This window comes from Plectropomus leopardus, chromosome 5 (genome assembly GCF_008729295.1).
Source record: "Plectropomus leopardus isolate mb chromosome 5, YSFRI_Pleo_2.0, whole genome shotgun sequence".
Classification (NCBI taxonomy): Eukaryota; Metazoa; Chordata; class Actinopteri; order Perciformes; family Serranidae; genus Plectropomus; species Plectropomus leopardus.
The window spans coordinates 10,768,466-10,775,864 of record NC_056467.1 but is presented as its reverse complement, the minus strand read 5'-3'; positions in this window follow the sequence as shown (position 1 = coordinate 10,775,864).

The window sequence follows — 7,399 nt, the reverse complement described above, 5'->3', positions numbered from 1 at the left end:
ATCACAACGGAGGGAGACCAACAACAAAAAGAGAATTGCATAGGCCAAGAAACACAAGAAATGGACATTAGACCAGTAATCTGTACCTTGGTCTTATGAGTTTGAGATCTTTGGTTCTAACTGCCTTCTTTGTGAGACACGGAGAAGGTTAATGGATGGTTTCTGCATGCATGATCGCATGAAGGAGGAGGTGTGATGGTGTTTGTAATATATACAAATTTGAGGGCACATGTAACCAGCATGACTACCACAGCATCCTGTAGCAATATGCCACCCCATCTGGTTTGTATTAAGAGGGATTATCATTTATTTTTTCAGCAGTGACCGAAAATACACACTTGGGCTATTGTAAGGGGTGATTTGAGTAAAGGAGAGTGATGGAGTGCAAGATGACCTAGCTTCCACAATCAGCCAACCTTAACTCAGCTGAGACAGTTTGGGATGAGTTGGACTGCAAAGTGAAGGAAAAGCAGCCAACAACTGCTCAGCATGTATGGAAACTCCTTCAAGACTGTTGGAAAACCATCCCTTGTGACCAATTCATGAAGACTAAGAGAAAGCCAACAGTGGCTACTTAAAGAATCAAAAATATAAAACATATTTTGCACTGCTACACGTTTTCCTTACCATATAATCTCATATGTGTTATTTTAAAAGTTTTTATGTCCTCAGTATTGGACACAAATAATAAAAATAAAGAAAAAGCACTCAATGAGAAGGAGTGTCCAAACCTGACTGGTACATTTTGTGCAAGTGTTTTCCTTTAAATTTTGTACAGGCATCAACAGTGCTTATACAGTAACTGACCTCAGGTCAGCGCTACCTGACATGTTACTGATGTTAATATAATTTCTATGATACACATGATCTTCATAGTGCAGACAGCACCATGTTTTCATGCTGAGCAAGGGATACAGGATGCACAAAACACACTCACACACACATATACATGCATGGCACAGTTTGTGTGTTAGCGACCAATGTTGCTCATAAAACCGCACACACTCACATTTAAAAACTAACAACTTGTATACTCATCTGTTTAAAACCTCATTCCTGAGGAAATAACATAAACCTAAGGTTTTTATGAATGTTTATAAAACACAGGATGGTACTTCTAAATTACAATTGCAAGGACCAGTTTGAGGCTGTTGGTCATGGGTTCAAGGTCAACAAGACAAATAGTTGTGTGTTGTCCACAAAATTAGGAGGCGGAGTGGAACAGATATCACTTTGTAGTGACTATTAATTTTAATTATGCTGCATATTTTCATTTTGCAGCACAATGCTAATGCTGCATATTACAGTTAGATCCAACAGGCCTGTAGTAGACGTGCTGACGTCAGCCGAAATGCATTTGCTGGTTGAAGTTTTTAATTAAAAGCATTTAACATGTTTTTCAAAATTACACTGCAGTTGCTGAACATATTATTTTGTTTGTGCTAAATACCAGACCCAGCAGCTTATAAACTTGGCAACATAGCACTAAAATCAGACTCAGTCCTTTGATGTCTATTCCAACATAATTTGCCTGTTTTTAACAGCAAACTGCATTGCACGGTCTTAACCTAATATTGTGTTTAAAAAATACTAAAGTGACGTAATGCATTTCAATGTCAGACAGAAAATTCAACATATAGTGCTACTTATGCTAACTTTTGTAAAATATAGCACAAACAGCAGAGAAATTAGTGAAACTGCCAGATTGCTAAAGGGTCTTCCACAGTATTCATTTGGCTTGACTTACTCAACATTGCACAGTTTTGTGGTGTTGTTTATTTGAATCTGTCTATCTGAATTTGATTATTACAGGAGAAAAGTTATTTTAGCAACATCATTAAGGAGGAAATGCATAGGTCCTATGAACTGACATACACTCATTATAATAGATACTGTATGCTTATGCCCTTGTCTGCGGCTCTGCTCCAAGTGCCATGACGTAAGTTGACAGGACCGCATCAGAGACGTCAGCCCCTCTCATGACTGTTATCGCTTCATCTCCTGCCCATAGGACTGAGCTGTTCCCACTGCCATGGACTGCACCATGTGCGGCAGCTGTAGGAGGGAGGTGTTATGAGTGAGGTTCAGATCTGTAGAGCAAATCTGACTTGTTTGTGTCCTCATATTCCTACTAAAACTGTGTGGTAAGCAAAACAACAAAAGGAAAGACTTGGTGTGCAACTCAGAGAAAAAGTTGAACATTGTGACCCTTATTGGGCTTTCAGCCTGTTTTTTCAACAGTTCAAGAACTTATTTTATTCTTCAAACTTGCAGAGTGCCAACCCTTAGAGAGTCAGGTATTTTAATAAGCTACTCCAGGTGTTAGAACTAGGTTGGAAGCACTTTTCTTTCCCTAACATTTGCAGAAAGTAATATGCTTAAAAAGGTCCTTAGGGTGACATCACATATCGTGAATGAAACTGTGTGGTTTGATACATGTATATAAAATCCAACTGAAAAGATATGTTGGGAAATTCCCTCTATACCTCTTTATGGAGCTAATGTTTCTTTAAACCCGCATATGTAAACATGGAGCCAAAACAAGGTGTATCGACCAGTGCTTCTCAACATTTTCAACTTTTTAACAGAGTAACTTTGCTGTTGGATTTCACATGTATTCAAGTGGATTAGTGGATGATGCAGCAACTTTTCCAAACTAAACAACAGGACAAAATGATTTGTTTGTGCCCTCTGGAACAGTCATGATCAATAATAAAACAATATTGACTGTCATTTTAAAACCACAATCAAACAGATGTCTCCCATTTAAAATAAAATGTTGCATGCCTCATCTATTCATGCCCTTACACCATTTTGTTGCTCTATAACAAGGTCACCTTGTCAAGGCTACTTCCTCCTTTGCTACCATCATAAATACTGCAACCACTAGAGGGCTTTGTCAATTGAATGTAAACATACCATAGACCTACACAATATACATACTTGCAGAAATTATGGTCTAGAACAAAAATGTGCTGTGTGACTCAAACAACATTTAAATGTCAGACATCAGTTCTTACTCAAGGCTAAGACAACAGTTTAAGACCCTGGAGTTGGTGAGTATTAAGAGTCTGCTCTCAGAAATACAGCTTGAACTACAAAAATGATAACTTTGCTAAACACTAGAGACAGATGTGTGAATATCTTCTTTCTGTTGTCCCAAAAAAACCCTAAATGACCCATTGACAAAGACAATTGTTTAATCAGGTTTAAGTTTATCTGGTTCATGTATTTAACTCCTCAACAGATAAATGCTTGATATGAAAATTGAAAATGTTTTTTAAAGGAATGAACAGTTTAAACTAGAATTACCACTTCACTGTTGTGAGCGAACCACTTAAGTTGCAGTTTATATCCACGTCTGTCTAGACTCATATGTAACCATGACCACAGACAGTGTGGATGTTGCTGCAAAGAAGCTAAAACAACATGATGCTTTACACACATCTTCAACATATCAGCACCAATACAGAATCCGACCAAATGTCTCCCCTTCTGTTTCTGAGTTATGACGTTGAATAGTGGCAAAAAACATTATGATGTTACAATGAAAGCTGACCTTTGACCTTTTGGATATAAAACTTCATAACTTCATCATTTTATCCTATCAGACATTTGCAGGAAATTTAGTCAATGAGCATTTTTGTGTTATAGCATAAAACATGTTTTGTAGGTTGCGGTGACCTTGTCCTTTTACCTTTGACCACCAAAATCTAATCAGATCATCCTTGACACCATGTTAATATTTGTGTCAAATGTAAAGAAATTGTCTCAAGGCTTTCTTGAGATATACTGAAACAGACAGCCATAAAGAGACAGTCCAAAAACCTAATGCTTTTGCCACAGCTGTCACTGGTGTGAAGGCATAATAACCCTCATAGTGTGTGAGAAAACAGAATTATATAAAGAGTTTGTGCAGAGAAGAAGAAAAATTCAGTCTATCATTTTAAAGCAACAGCTCTATAATATTAAATCTTTCCCAGTCCTTCCAGCCATGACTGAGGCCACAGGTCAAAGGGCAGAATGACAGACGAGTGAGAGCATGAATGCTTCATTAGTCAATCATACCCATTAAAATCCATAAAATCAGCATTTCAATTTCACCCCTGTAATTGCAGTCAGTGATCCCGCTCCCAGCACAAATGGTGACGACATGAAGCTGTCAAACCCCCCATCATTTCCAGCAGAGCTCATGGCTGAATCAAGAAAACAACAGACAGCTTACAGGTTAGATTTTATAGGGAGATATCTCCCATATCTTTTATAATTTGGAAATAAATACATTGATTAGAAGCATGAATATGAAGAAGAATTATTCTGCCTGATTCATACAAAAATCCATATGGGAACTGTGTAAGAATGTGAATATGGCAAATTTATACTACAATCATCAGCACATTGCTATATTATAGTTTTTGAGGATTTAAATAACCTCGGTGAGAGCTCATATTTGTCACTGGGAATGAAGCATGATTTTATTTCCTGTGCAGTAATTTAATATTAGCAGAGCATCCTGTATAATAATCTTTAAATGTGTGAACACACTAAATGTCGTCATTTCACTTCGTCTGTATTATTTAAGCAGTTTAAACTTTAAAGAAGATCAGATCATGGGACAAGTGTAGCCATAGTCATAGTAAAGTAAGGAGTCTTGGACCTGAGGACGTCCTAATGTCAGTCATGGATGAAAGATACGCATGTGCTGAGTCTCAAATGAGAGTCTCTTCCTCCATCTCCTCACTATAGCAGAGCTGACGCCACATACTCAGTGGCAGCACATGTGAGCTTTTTGTAATGTGATTATAATGACCAATCTCTGAGCTTTATAATTGCATTTTGTTCGACTTGATTGTTTTGTTTATGTTAATAAATAATAATAATAATAATAGTAATAATAATAATAATAATAATAACAACTACTAACTACTATACTACTACTACTACTACTACTACTATAATAATAATAATAATAATAATAATAATAATAATAATAAAATAATAATAATAAAAGCAATTACAATACTTCCCTGTGAAAATATATCAAACACTCTAGTTTGTCATGTGCAGGTGTCTCATGTTTCATGAGATGAAAAAAGAAGTCTGTGCAAAAAAAAAGTCAAAATTTCATGACTGCATTTAAAGGACTTTATTATGTGAAACACACACTTCTTGTATGTTGTTAAGATGCATCATAAAAATGCATGTCAGTGGAAAAAAACAGGGATTTTACGAATATGAAGGACAGTAAACGGGGTTGTTTAATGCAATAGCAGTGGCAAATGAGCAGAAGAACAATTCTCCCCAAAGAAATCCCCACTCAGCTTTGCATAAAAGCCAGAGTATCCATTATCTGGCTGAGTACTGAGGTGTGTCACAGTGGAAAGATGCCAGACCTTCTGCAGCTGCCACCTCCACTCAAAGTATCGACAAAAATTATCCCTGTAAATTAAACCACATCTCCTCCAAACCAAGAGGTGCTTATGTAACAGAGTGCACATTAATTACTACAGTACAGGACTCAACTTAATTCTTGTCCAACTAAAGAGTTCACCTTTAGTTGTGCTTATAATTAAGATTATTTTGTTGTTCCCTGGTGAAAATTAGTCTTCTCATAGTGTGCAAAAACATACCCCATTCATGCCTAAATACCACACAGAATTTCTGATCATTTGTTAAAATAATCATCCCTCTTTTTGGTAATACACTAACAAAATTACATATAGTGTGATTTACAAAAATAAAAGCACATACACCTCCTCCATTATCAAAACTCTAGAGTGTTAAATGATAAGGAGCAGTATCTATGAGGGATATTTGGTGAGTGCATTTGGTTCTAGTGAAAACTTAATACTGACAAAAAACCACAAACATTCAATATCAACACAGAGCTTAACGTAGATTAAATGTCTCTTTATGCTCTCTGTATCACCAACTCACTTAAAACTAAATGCGTGCACACACACACACACACAAACACACAGAGTCAGGTCACCACTGGGTCATAATCCCAAGTGTATCCATTTAGTGGCTGTCATTGTTCTCAGAGGACTATTACATTACAGCAAGTTATTAGGACCTGAGACAGCTGGTAAAGATAAGAAGGGTCAAAGTGTCGTTGTGACCTTCGATCTATCATTACCACAACCAGGCAGCTCCACTCCACTGTACTGAGGACAGTCTGACTGTAGATGTGCAGTCAAAAGATAACAATCCAAGTCAACCACGGGAAATAAGTGGGATGTTACAGTGCAGATCACACACCCTGACATTAGAGGTCGGCAAGCCTGTCTGGACCCAACAGGCTCCAGAGGTCAATTCGGACCAGGTTCTGGTATGACTCAAGTTCATTTAACTTATTTACTTTTATTGTACCTAAATACTGTACACTGAGAGCACGCATAGACCACTGCATTAAGTATTGTTATACTGGTTGTATTATAAACATAGGCATTCACATTTTATACACATTGATTACATGTGACAGTTCAGTTGACCATGCAGAGCATCAGCGAGAAGCTGTGATAGTGGTCGATTCCTAAGAGTTCCTAATGCTTCGTGAAAAGCTGTATTTTGGAGGTTTGTGTGTGCGTGCGTAACAAAGTGATATTGGTGTTAGCCTCTGGGCATGCTCAGGTTGAAAAAATGGAGAGTTTGTTGGGCTTATGCTGGAGTTTGGCTCTAACTGCCATCCAACTGTACACCAATTCAATGTAAAATTAGTTTCAATCAAAAAATAGCATGTTGTAACAGCATCAAATCCACTGTAACTAAATGACAACCAATGTCATGAAACTATAGGCACCACAACGTCATGCTATGTTTATACACATTTGAGACAAGTTGGCACAGGCCTCCATTTATGACATGCAAGCTACAAGTGCTACTGGAAGAACATTACCAAAAAGTAGGCTGCCTGACAACAGTATGAAACACTGACATACAGCAAAACATTGCATTTGTGCACTGTAATTATTGCTGTAGCTTATCTCAAATTCGAAATTGTTTTATATCGCTTTGTATTCCCCCGGGTTGCCATTTTTACCAAGAGAACTTTGTTTTTGCTTTTACAGTGATCTTTCATGTTCTTCCACACTGTGCAGCAGAAAAGCTCTGCTTTCACCAGTGTTCTTGGCTATTTCTTTTCAAGAATTTAAGATCAATTGTCTGTCCCTGTGGTCTCTTAATGAAGATGTCTGTACAGGTAAACTTGCTTTGCCAGTTTTCCCCTCGAAGGCGCACATGTTAAACTGAAAAGGACAGCCCATCTAGAGAGGACCCAGTTGAAAAAATTCTTAAGGGCACAACCAAGTCCAGCGACAACTTTAGGAGTTTTTGCGACCAACAAAGAAGAAATGGTGATTTCATTTCTGGGCGTCCAATCCTTGTGCAAGGGACAATA